The sequence below is a fragment of the Hordeum vulgare genome, chromosome 5H, assembly GCF_904849725.1.
Source record: "Hordeum vulgare subsp. vulgare chromosome 5H, MorexV3_pseudomolecules_assembly, whole genome shotgun sequence".
Lineage (NCBI taxonomy): Eukaryota > Viridiplantae > Streptophyta > Magnoliopsida > Poales > Poaceae > Hordeum > Hordeum vulgare.
Window position 1 is genome coordinate 123,611,091 of NC_058522.1, and position 13,359 is coordinate 123,624,449.

Consider the following 13,359-nt stretch of genomic DNA (forward strand, 5'->3'; position numbering starts at 1 on the left):
GGGCATAACAAAGGAAGCAACCGGACCTGGGGCTGCCAGTTAACTAACGAGTGCGTTTGATGATGCCCGCCAGGAGCCATGAAAATTCTTAGCTGGAACTGTCGAGGGTTGGGACAGGCTCGTACGGTTCAAGAGGTGGTGTGTTTGACCAAGACACATCGTCCCAATGTTATCTTCCTTTTTTTAACTAGGAAAAATAAAGAGTATGTTGAGATTTTGCGTTACCGGTTGGGTATGAATAATGTGTTTACTATCTCTGGTCATGGCAAAGGTGGAGGGCTAGCTGTGTTTTGGGATGATGCACATTCTTGTGAGCTGAACAAATTTGCTGGATCCTTTGTGGATCTGTACGTCGACAAAGGTGATGGCACAAAGTTGAGGTACACTTTTATCTATGGAGAGCCAAAGGCGAGTCACACGTACGTCATGTGGGGTCTGTTAAGGCGGATTAAACCTCTCGGTGTGGGCCTTGGTTTATCGTGGGGGATATTAACGAAGCTATGTGGCAAAATGAACACTTCTCTCGTAATAAGAGACATACTAGTCTCACGGCGAACTTTCGTCAAGTGCTTTCGGAATGCAATTTATTTGATTTGGGCTTTCAAGGTGTGCCATGGACGTATAATAATAAGCAAGAGGGCAACAAGAATGAAAAGGTATGTCTTGACCGTGCATTGGCTTGCCCGATGTGGTCTTCTATGTTCCTTTGTTGTAAGGTCTCCCATATTATTAGCTCTAGGTGTGACCACTGCACCCATTTTAATTGAGTTGTTGTGTAAAGTGTGAGGTGGTAGGTTTGTTAGACAGTTGAAATATGAATCTTACTGGGAGAGGGAAGGGTATGTTTTGGATGATCAGAATAAGGCTTGTTGGAATAGAGGGTCAAATATCAAGGATCTGAAAGATATTGCAAATAATCTAGATAAATTAATGAAATCTCTTCATGGTTGGAGCCGGGTGCATATTCGGTATATTCCAAGGAAGCTTGGTTGGGCTCGCAATAGACCATACATTTTCTTTATTAGAACTGATCAGTCTGCTTTCGTGGAAAGAAAGAAAATTCTAGGGGAGATGGATGAACTTATTATCAAGGAAGAAATGTTATGGAAGCAAAGATCCCGTATAGACAAGATGAAAGGGGGATATCGTAATACAATTATTATTTTCAGGGAAAGGCTGCTTGGAGAGCAAAGAAAAACTCTATTTCTGCTCTGAGGAAGGATGATGGTTGTCTCACAGAAAATGCGGAGGAAAGGAAAGGTATCGCAAATTTGTTCTTTAAGCAGCTTTATTCTTGTGATGCGTCTATTGATTCGTCCAACATTATTTCAATTGTCATGCCCTTGTGACTGATAATATGAACGATGATCTATGCAAACCTTGTACGGAAAAAGAAATAATTGTTGCTCTTTTTAAAATGGTGTCATTAAAAGCTCCAGGGCCAGATGGCTTTCCTGCAAGGTTTTTCCAGCGGAATGTGGACCTAATGAAAGATAATATTGTCAAGGCTATTCAACAATTTTTTATTTCTGGAATTATGCCTGACGGTATTAATAATACAACTATTGTTCTCATCCTGAAGATCAAGAATCCCCAATCAATCAAAGATTTCTGGCCGATTAGTTTGTGCAATGTTATCTACAAGATTATTTCCAAGTGTCTTGTTAACACGCTGCGACTTATCCTTGATGGTATGATTTCCTCTACTCAGGGTGGTTTTATTCCGAGAAGGTTAATCTCTGATAATGCTCTTATTGCTTTCGAATATATGCATTCGTTAAGTATGCTTAAGGATTTAAGAGGGGAATATTGTGCTTATAAGTTGGACCTTGCCAAAGCCTATGATTGTGTAGACTGGCAATTTTTTGCAAAGTATGATGGGTGCGTTGGGTTTTGCACCACGATGGATTAACATAATTATGACATGTGTTACTTCGGTTAAATTTGCAGTTCGCTTTAATGGTAAATTGTTGGAAACATTTTCTCCTACTCAGGGTCTCAGACAAGGTGATCCGTTATCTGCGCATTTCTTTCTTTTTGTTGTTGGGGCGTTGTCTCTGCTGCTGAATGATGTGTGCGCCAGGGGAGTTCTTCAGGAATTCAGGTTGAATACACAAGCTCCTGGTGTTTCTCAATTGCTATTTGCGGATGACAGTTTGTTATTTTTCATGGGTTCGATTGATCAAGCTTTAGGAATTAAAAATATTCTCATAGTATATGAGAAGGGAACTGGACAGTTACTTAGTCCGAATAAGTGCTCCATGATGTTTGGGAAAAAGTGCAGTTTGGAGAATCAAGTGAATATTATGGTTATCTTAAAAATTACCGTGGAGGGGTTCGAGGATAAATATCTTGGATTACCGGTCCCTGAGGGAAGAATGAAGGCTCGTAAGTTTCAGTATACTAAAGATAAGTTCCTAAAAAGGCTTTCTGACTCGATTGAAAAATATTCCTCTTGTGGAGTCACGGAAGACTTAATCGAAACATTAATTCAGGCTCTACCTGTGTATGCTATGGGGATTTTCAAATTTCTGGTTTCTCTGTGTGAGGATTTATCCCAGATTATTAGGAATCTTTGGTGGGGAGATGGAGAAGATAGAAGGAAAACACACTGGTTAGCGTGGGACAAACTAACAAGGCCTAAAGGTAAGAGTGGGATGGGCTTTCGTGTTTTCTAACATTTTAATCAAGCTCTTTTGGCTAAACAAGCATGGCATTTGGTGGTGTATCCTCACTCGCTATGTGCAAAGCTAATGAAGGCAAAGTATTATCCTCAAGGACATATTCTAGATATGGTGTTTCCACATGCTACTTCAGTGACTTGGCAAGGGATTGCTCATATTCTGGAACTCCTTAAGAAGGGGACCATTTGGCGGGTTTGCGGTGGCTCTAGTATTAATATTTGGAGGGATAATTGGATACCATGGGGACATGGCCTAAAAATCTCAACTAGGAAACATAATACCAGATTGAAGTGGGTATCTAGTTTTTTACATGAGCGGGCGTAAGTGTTGGGACAAAAATTTGATTAAGCATATTTTCTACCCACATGACGCGGAGGAAATCCTCAAGATACGTATTCAAGCCTCTAGGGATGGTGATTTTGTTGCGTGGCACCATGAAAAGAATGGTATTTTCTCTGTTAAAAGTGCATACAATTTTGCTCTTAAATTGAAGGATAATCAGACACTATTGGACAATCTAGTGGTGAACCAGAGGGGGTAAGGGGGATTTGGGAGTTAATTTGGAAGGCTAATATCCCTCAGAAGATCAAAGTTTTTGCATGGAGAGCTGCAACTAATAGCTTGGCGGTCCACATGAATAGAGTTAAGCACCATCAAATTGAGTCAGGTATGTGTTCTATTTGTGGTGTAGAAGACGAAAGCACTTTTCATGCTCTAATAAATTGCTCTAAGGCTCGAGCTCTACGACTGGCATTGAGAGAGTTGTGGAACATTCCGGATGAGGAGCTCTTCAAATGCTCGGGTCCAGACTGGTTTTTTAATAAGGTGAGCATGTAGCAGCGGGAGCAATTATTGTTTCTTTTCTGGCGTACATGGCATTTGACAAATGATTAAATTTTCGGAAGGGGAAAGAATCCACTATTACCTCTGCTCGGTTTGTGGACAATTATTGGGGTACTATCACATCCTCTCATGACACTGTTCTGCCGAACGCTAGTCACAAAGGTAAGGAGAAGGTAAGGGGTGTTGCAGCTGATTATGCTCCGTTATATAACATGTGGTGTGGACTCCTCCACCTCTGGACCATATCAAGGTCAATGTTGACGCCAGTTTTGTGGATAGTACCAATGCAACGAGTGTGGGGGGTTGTTGCTCGCAATTCTTATGTAGAAATTATTATTTCTTCTTGGGATTTTATTGATTGGTCTACCAGTGTGAATGAATCCGAGCTCCGAGCCTGGCTCGCAGGACTTTATATAGGTATCACCCTTCACCAATCTATTATTTTGGAGACTGATTGTGCTTTCGTACATTCCTTCCTTGCGAATGAGAAGCTTGACAGGTCCCTGATGACTGTTGTGCTGAATGAGGCTCTGAGTATCTCCAGGATGATGCCAAATTTTTAGATTTCAAAGATAAATAGGATTGCAAATGGGGTGGCACATGAGATTGCTAAGTTTAGCTTTAGCACTAGGTCTGATGGGATTCTTATTAATTATGTTCTGACCTGCGTGGTGTATGCTCTAATGAATGATTGTAAGCACTTATCTTTGGATTAAATAATATATGGGGTGTTTTTCAAAAAAAAAATCTTTCATTTCCATTTTTGAGATAAAGCTAAAGAATGGTTGTTGTTAGACCTCTCAAAAAAAGAATGATTGCTATCTTTGCCTAGAAAGTAATATTGATTCATAGGCTAAATGCAAAGATACTTTCATTGGGAAATATTATCCTCCTGCTAAAATCATACAACCAAGGAATCTAATATATGAATTTTAAACAATTCGAGCAAGAACATGTAACCCAAGCTTGGGAAAGAATGAAATATGTGATAAAACATTGTCCTATTGATGATTTAGCTACTTGGATGGTAGTGCAAACATTCTATGAAAGACTAAACTTTATGTCTAGAATTCTTTTCGATTCAGCTGTAGGTGAAACCTTCATGGGAATACCCTTGGTGCCTCAACCAAGCTACCTAATAATATGACATCAAATTTCTCTCAATGGCATTACCGAAAGAGCTTCAATTGATAAGAAGATAAACTCTCTTGAGGAGATCACTTCGTTTAATGCAAATATGGCTTATTTCTATACAAGTTCCCATTGACCCTAAATAAGGATCAAGTTAATGTTAATTTTATTGGAATAATTTTAATAATAATGATTATAGGAATACCTCTGGAAACAATCCTAGGTCATATCCTTCTATCTCTACAAACTATTATGTAATCCTTGTGGAAATTCTTACAATAATAATAATTGAATACATGTTGAACTTGAAGGAGTTATTAAAGATTTTATTGATTCTCAAAAGAATCTCAATGTCATCATAAGTGAACTAAAAATCAAAACTTGATGCTATTGCTTGTACGGTCGATAGGCTTGTAAGCAGAGTTACATTTGATATATTTTTTTGGCTAAAAATCAAAAGTAGTTTCATATTTTTTTTGGCTGGGTGGAGCTAAATGTCGACTTCCGATGCATATGTAGAAATCATCAAGTTGGTGACAAATCATGGAGATTTCTTGCTTGACCTTTTTTTAGAAAAGGAGGCGTAGCCCCGGCCTCTGCATCGAGGGATGCATGCATCCATATATTAAAATCAAACCAAGTCTTGACGAAGTACAATATAATCTGGAAAAAAATAAAGTAAAAAGAAGATACAAGGCGCTCGACGCGCCACAACCGGAGATGACTAGACACCTATCCTATTAATATGCCGCCATCCAAACCGGTTGAAGATACCCTGAGCTACCATCTCCTATCGGACACACCCAGTATCCATAGGCTCCCTGGCTTCCACAGGAGTGAGTAATGACCATGTGCGGATCAATGCGGTAGCCCTGAAGATAACCTGCAAGAAGTGAATATCGCGTTGTCTGTTAAACACTAAATCATTTCTCCAATTCCATACAGCCCAAAATAGTGCACATGATCCCACACGAATAAGTTTAGTAGTTTGAGCATCAACCCCCTGTAACCACTTCCCAAATAACGTGTTTATACTATTAGAGGGACTGATGTTGAAAGCAATGTGCAACGAGCGCCATAATAGTTTAGCCATAGGGCAGTCTAGAAAAAGGTGCTTAATAGATTCTTTATCCTGACAGAAGCTGCATCTAGGATTTCCTTTCCAATTTCGCTCTACTAGATTATCCTTCGTTAGAATAACCCCTTTATGAACAAACCACATGAAGATCTTAATTCTCAACGGAACTTTGACCTTCCATATATGCCCTGATTTTGGAATAGGAGTCGAATCTATGAGATTCGTGTACATAGATTTGACCGTAAATACTCCATTCGTGTTTAACTTCCAATGAACACGATCTAGGTGATCACAGAGGTTAATGTCCACCAACCTTCTGACTAGATGCGGCCATCTAGTCCATCTGTCACCAATCAAGGATCTACGGAATTGAATATTTAGAGGTGTCTCGCATAATATTGACGCAACGGACGCCTGTCGACGTTGTGCAATATGGTACAACTGCGGATACTGAATAGCTAAAGGCATCTCCCCTGGCGAAGTATCTTCCCAGAACCTAGTCGATTGACCATTGCCTATAATAATCCTCGTCCTATGGAAAAACACATTCTTAGACCGCATTAAGCCCTTCCAGAAAGGGGAGTCAGCTGGTAGTGCTGTAACCTGAGATAAGGTCTTATTTTGTAAGTACTTGTTAGTCAGAATCTGTACCCACATACCTTATGTTTCCATAGATAGTCTAAACAACCATTTACTGAGTAGACACCTATTTTTTGTCTCTAAATTTTCGATCCATAAACCCCTTGATCTCTTGGTCTACAAATAATGTCCCATCTAGTGAGCCTATATTTAGCCTTGACCTCATCGCTCTGTCAGAAATAACGAGATCGATAGAAATCCAACCTTTTCCTGAGCTTGACTGTCTCTCAGGAAGTGAAGCTCCTGAAGATTGAGTTGAGTCGCCATTTTCTTGCTCCCTTACATTCGGTTGTCACCGGGATATAAATATATAATTTGTCTGGCCATTTGTTTAAATGCTGAAGATGGAACGTTGTAAACTTGTTAGCAAACCAATTATTCATGCTTATTGCACTCGCTAGTCAATCAATATTACATGCATATATTCACACATATAAGAAGCAATGTTCTGCACTGAGACGATCTTTCACATGGGATGTAGCTTGTCCAAGCAATACATATAAGGGAGTGCCTGCAACTCAGTCGATTGAGAAATAGTTTGGTCTCAGTCGCCTGTTACGTCAGCCTAGGTGTCGGTTCTTTTTTCTCTTCCACGGTCGTATATGTGTCACGTTGTTGCGTTGTCCTTTCTGTGGGCCGAGCTCTTTGTTTTTTCATTGCTGGGCTGCTTTGTTATACGAGGGAACAGACAAGTTGTGGTCGATCGTGGACTGTATCCCGGTTTTGGGATGATTTTTCATGTTTCTTTTTCTTTGTTGGACAGCAACAGCTAGGATGATGAGCCTGTGACTTCGGGCCATGACCGGTGGTTTTATGTCATATATTATTAGTTTTCAAAAAGATTGTCTAGAAGAAATGTTAAACAACCAAAAACAATACATCAGAGTGCATGAAATGTACGGTGTACATCACAATACAATGCAGTTTTTGTAATTAGAAAATTTCTAGCAATGACGGGCATAGCATACTGCTCGCCAGTGGCACATCTTGCTTCGGTACAAAATTGCTCTGGTGTATCCTTTAGTAGTGGGTGCCAGTCAGGGGCGAAGCCAGGCTAGCATCATGCCCTAGGCCTCCTTCATTGCTACAATGATTAACAGGATCAATAGTGTAAAAAAAATGCTAGAATCAGCAAAGGAATTAATCCTCACGCCCCGGCCCAGACACCCTTGGCCTGGGTCCTGGCTCCGCCACTGGTGCTAGTTAATGTCTGAGACTACTAATCAGTTAGGAGAGGCGGAAGTGTGTTCGTCGCTGGTAGCCTTTTAGCCACCTAGCCCGTCATTGATGGCTATTTTGCGCTCATCACTACTAGGCATTCCTATAGTAATGCCTCCCCCACCCCCGATTGGTCTTGTAGTTACGGTAGGGTGTGATGGGTTGCAATTGCGGCCTGTTTTGTAAAACTTGCAGTTGCGATCTGTCTCAAAAAAATTGCAGTTACAGGCTGCCTCATAAAAACTTGTAGTTGCGATCTGTTTTGGAAAACTTGCGGTTGCGAGCTGCCTCGAAAAACTTGCAGTGGCGGGCTACCTCGAAAAACTTGCAGTTGCATGCTGTCTCGTAAAACTTGCAGTTGTGGCATGTTTTACTTGCGAACAATCTGTCTCGGAAAAATTGCAGTTGCATGCTGTCTCGTAAAACTTGCACTTGTGGCATGTTTTACTTGCGGACAATCTGTCTCAGAAAACTTGCAGTTGCGGGCTGCCTCGGAAAACTTGCAGTTGCATGCTGTCTCGTAAAACTTGCAGTTGTGGCATGTTTTACTTGTGAACAATCTGTCTCGAAAAACTTGCAGTTGCGGGCTGCCTCAGAAAACTTACGGTTACAGCCTGCCTCAGAAAACTTGTAGTTGCGGGCTGCCTCGAAAAACTTGCGATTGCAAACCTATCTCAGAAAACTTGCGGTTACAGCCTGCCTCAGAAAACTTGCAGTTGTGTGTTGCCTCGGAAAACTTGCAGTTGCGTGGTGCCTCGAAAAACCTGCAGTTGCGACCTGTTTTGTAAAACTTGCGATTGCAATCTATTTCAAAAAACTTGCGGTTGCGGGCAGCCTCGGAAAACTTGCAGTTGCGGCTGCCTCAGAAAACTTGCGATTGCAGCCTGCCTCACAAAACTTGCGGTTACAGCCTGCCTCGGAAAACTTGCAGTTGCGGGCTGCCTCGAAAACTTGGAGTTGCGGTCTGTTTTGGAAAACTTGCAGTTGCGAGTTGCCTCCGAAAATTTGTAGTCGCGGTCTGTTTTGGAAACTTCCAATTATGGCCTGTTTTCGAAAACTTGCGGTTGCGGGCTGCCTCGAAAAACTTGCAGTTGCGGGCTTCCTCGGAAAACTTGCGATTGCGGCCTGTCTCAGAAAACTTGCAGTTGCGGCCTGCCTCGGTAAACTTGCAGTTGCGGGCTTCCTAAAAAAACTTGCAATTGCGGCCTGCCTCAGAAAACCTGCGGTTGCGGCCTGCCTCGATAAACTTGCAGTTGCGGGCTTCCTTAGAAAACTTACGATTGCGGCCTGCCTCAGAAAACTTACGGTTGCGGCCTGCCTCGGTAAACTTGCAGTTGCGGGCTGCCTCAAAAAGCTTGCAGTTGCGGGCTGCCTCGAAAAGCTTGCAGTTGCGGGCTGCCTAAAAAAACTTGCAGTTGCGGCCTGCCTCGAAAAACTTGTAGTTGCGAGCTGCCTCGAAAAACTTACGACCTGTCACTAATGTTTTTTTAGAGAAGTAACATAGAGCTGCCAAATAAACTAGTATGGTATGTTGTTAGCCAAGATAAATTATATTCCATCTAGCTAAGAACTACATATTCATTTCACCCCAAAATTAGAAAATGCAAATCGACAAAAAGTATTAATGAAACAGAAAGACTAGGAAGACAAAGGAGTAAAATAGGGCAAACAAAATAGATAAAAGAGAAGAAAAAAAGAAAGAGAAATGAACATAATTGTGTTCCCTTGGCGCTCTATCTTCTACTCTCACTTTCTACAACCGAAAAATGAGGAGAGGATGATATAACTGGAAAAATGAGGAGAGGACGATACAACTACCGCTCGTCGATCCAGTTTGTACCAGAAAATAGAGTAGGCCGCGACAGGCCGTGAGCAATGTTAAGGGATAACCAAAAAAAATAGGAAAACATAAAAAGGGTCAAGTTTGGCCGCGTGGAATGTCGGCTAAACTATTCGATCCGACAGCTAATGGCGTGAATGAGGCATAGTTAAATCACATACTGTCACATGAAAAAAAATTGAAAATCACAAAAAGGAGGAAAAGGAAAATAATCAAAAATTAAGAATGAAGAACCAAAAACATATAATAAAAATAAAAAGGCATCAAATGCTTCGCCCCGGCCCTGTGGACCCTCTGTGTGGGTCGCTCGTACTCATTCCAGAAACACCTGTCACTGTATTAGAATGAATTGGTGTATCTGGGATCTAAAACTTAGAGAGTTAATGGTAACGATAACAAATTCTATGTCAAAAACAAAATAAAAATGAAATCGCACACTTGTGTGGTGTATCCCTCGTACAAATAGAAGAATGAAACTAAAATAATAAAAAGCGGTTACAGTAGAAACAAAAAGCGCTTATCATTTACGAAGGAAAAAAATAAATAAAGAAGAGAACGCATCTCGTGCTAGTATTGGTCGTCTTACAGTACGAATGAATAAAACGGAAACGGCCCATCGATGGCTAGCCGAAGCCTTTCAGCAACACGACAAACAGGGAGGGAAGCATACGAACTATGGAATGCAACGAACACAGCATGACAACCTGTACGAACCCTGATGTGTTTAATCCAACGACTGATGACGTGAATGATGCCAAACTAAAACTCAGCTAGCTGAGTTTTAACAAGACCGTATGGTTAATCTAGAAGGAACCTGCGAAGGCCAACGGCCTGGTGCCATTGAGCCTAACACTACCCGCTCTGGCTGCACAATCGCCCTACCGTGACATAAACACAAGCAAGCAAGTTCGTTAAAGAAAAAAAATCAAAGCTGGACCAGTAGTTTTACCTTGTACTATCATATATAAAACTTCCTCCAACGAATGCAACTCCCATTCGAGAAAAAAAAGAAACTTCAGTCTTGAGATCCGAATCTTCTGCTCCATTTAATGAGGAGGCGAGGAGCTGTTCTATATCAGCATCCATTCTTGTTCCTCTACCTCCCCACACTAACATATGAGTAAAATCTGTGATTGATGATCCGTGTACCTCATGCACTGCCTTGAAACCCATCCTTGTATAGAACTTAACAAGCTGACAACAACAAAAAGACACCAATTAATGAATATAAATGAAAAAGATTCCAAAAACAATATACTCAGTAAAAACAAAATATAACGGAATTTGCTTTCACACACACTAAGCAAAAATCCACTGGAAAACCATGCTCCTTACTTTTTGGCGGCTCTCATTTCTCTATCAAGTTAAAAAAAAGTTTGTGTTTAGCTCGTAGAAAATTCAGAAATAAACGTAAATAGAAAAAAAACCAAAAATATAGAAAATTTGAGTGATTATAGCTAACTTCGCTAGAAATAATCACTCGTCAAATCAAGAATAATAGACGTCCGCCCAAGATCTTCTTAACCCCTCTGTACTTGTACAACTCTAGATGTTTACACACGATGTTTCCAAATATCGTTACGGTACACATTTGCTCAGACTTCCAATTCACTAACCATTGACAAATCGACAGACGGTGTCTAAGAGGTGATACCTTCTTGTGATAGAGCGGCGTATCGTTGATGGCTAGCAGCTCGGCGCGCACGCAGCCAGCGTCGAAGCCATGACGCACGGTGACGGCGCCTAGGAAAATGCCTAGACCGAACAGGGGCCGGTTGGGGACCTCGAGCGTGGCGCGCGACATCCGCATGGAGTCGAGGTGCAACACGGCGCCCCCGGGCCAAGGCCGGACGGCGCCCTCGGCGCGGCCCAGCTCCACGTCGCCGTCGCCGCCGACGCGGGTCGCCGTGACGCGGAAGAGAGGGCCAAACGTGCTTAAGCGCATGCGCAGGCCCTGCGCGCGCGACGCGGCCATGATGTCCGCCATCGTCGGGAGTCTGCCCGTGCCTGGTGTGGGCGGCGACGGAGCGGCCATGGAATTATGAGGGAAAAGGAGCAGCGAGCTGCAGGAGGCGGGAGTGACTGGAGGGGAGGCGGGACACGTCTCGTTATAGCTCCATGCGAATTGGCTGACTGCTGAACTGAGTATCCAATATCTTACCGAGTACCCGCGAAAAGAAAAAGAAAAATCTTACGGCATCGTTTGGTTAAGGGGGATTGAGAAGGTTTTGAGAGGAAATTCTTGGAAGGGCGAGAAACCTCACAGATCCTCGGGCACCCATTTGGTAAGAGGGGTTTGCTTAGCCCAATCCCCTCCGTTCTCCTTCAATCCCTTCATATCCATGTGTTTCAAAACCCTCCTCGGGGGACTAGTGGAAGCAAAACACCGGGGGTTTGAGAGGATTGGGTGGAACTAAGGGATTCACCCAATCCCTTGAAATCCCTCTCTCTCAAAACCTCCCCATCCCCTTTAACCAAACGAGGCCTACAGAGTAAGCGAATTGACGGACAACTCCAAACATAACCCATTTGCTTTGTCAGTTTCCGTCTATACACACAAACCACGGTCCAACGCGTCAACCCGTTCTTAGAGCATTTCTAGTGGCTAGTGTATCTGATTGTCTAAGCCAAATATAGACTATCACATATCAAAAAACGCCTCGAGCGACTGGTGTATCAGCTAGTCTAAATTTTAGACATCCATCAAAATCGCTACCCATTGTCCACATTTGGACGACCGAGCGATGACGTCCAAACCGAGCGACGAGCTGCTCATCGCAAGCTCACTCCCGCGCCGACTCGGAGCAGCTGGAGACGAGGAGGACGCCTGCGCCACTGCCCCGAGCTCGCCGTCGCTCAGGTATGCCGTGTTTTCCCCGAGCAGTCGAGCAGGGAGATGGGGGGCGTTGGATCTGATGCTGCCGCATGTCGCCCTTGCCCTTGAGCTGGTGGAGATGCGGAGGTGGGAGGGGTGACGCGAGGGCCGCCGGCCGCCCTTGCCCTTGCGTTGGAGGCGGGGGCTTCACTGTGGAGAGACGGCAACGGCTGCAACGGGGAGAGAGACGGGGAGGAGGCGGAGGTCAGGGCAGGGAGAAGGCGGCGGTTGGGTGTAGGAAGGAGGCGGCTGCAGTGTGGAGAGACGGGGAGGAGGCGGAGGTCGGGGCAGGGAGAAGGCGACGGTTGGGGCAGGGAGAAGGCTGTGGTTGGGTGCAGGAAGGAGGTGGCGGTGGTGCAGGAAGGAGGTGGATCTGAAATGAGATGGACTGAATTGCTGCTACTGAATATTTCTGCTACTGAATTCTTGTGCAGGGTGGATCTGTATCTGAATATTGCTACTACTGAATTCTTGTGCAGGGTGGACTGAGTTGCTGCTACTGAATATTGCTGTTACTGAATTGTTGTTTTTGTGCAGATGGAAAACTCAAATGAGATGGACTCACAGATGAACAACTCCTCATTTCTGGACATGATGAATGTGAGATCGAGTGAAATAAATTGGGTTGAAACACCAAATTGCAGCCCAGTCGGGGAACAAGTGACGATGCCAACTAAAAACAGATCGACAAAAGGAGCCTCCACAAAAGGGAAAAATTGGTCAAGTGCTGAGAACATGGTGTTGATCCAAGCATGGGCAAATACTTTTTTGGCTGCAGTGACTGAGAGGATCAGAATTCAAGTACATATTGGGGTAGGATTTCAGATTACTATAACAACCACAAAAAACCGTCATGGCCAGAGCGTGTTCCTAATGGACTTACTTGTCGTTACAACAGTATTTCCGCGCTCACGAGCAGGTTTTGTGCATGTGTTCAACAAATATTAAATAGAAATGGCAGCGGCATGAGTCTCTCCGATAAGGTATGCATCTATTTTCTAATTCGCTTCAAATATTCCATATGTGTTGTATGGAAGTGTTAACTCTCCAT

General features: G+C 43.1%; 1 pseudogene; it reads right to left on the minus strand.

Moving 5' to 3' along the window:
* Positions 1–7,305: 7,305 nt before the first annotated feature.
* On the minus strand, positions 7,306–11,569 carry LOC123399362 (annotated as a pseudogene).
* Positions 11,570–13,359: the final 1,790 nt, after the last annotated feature.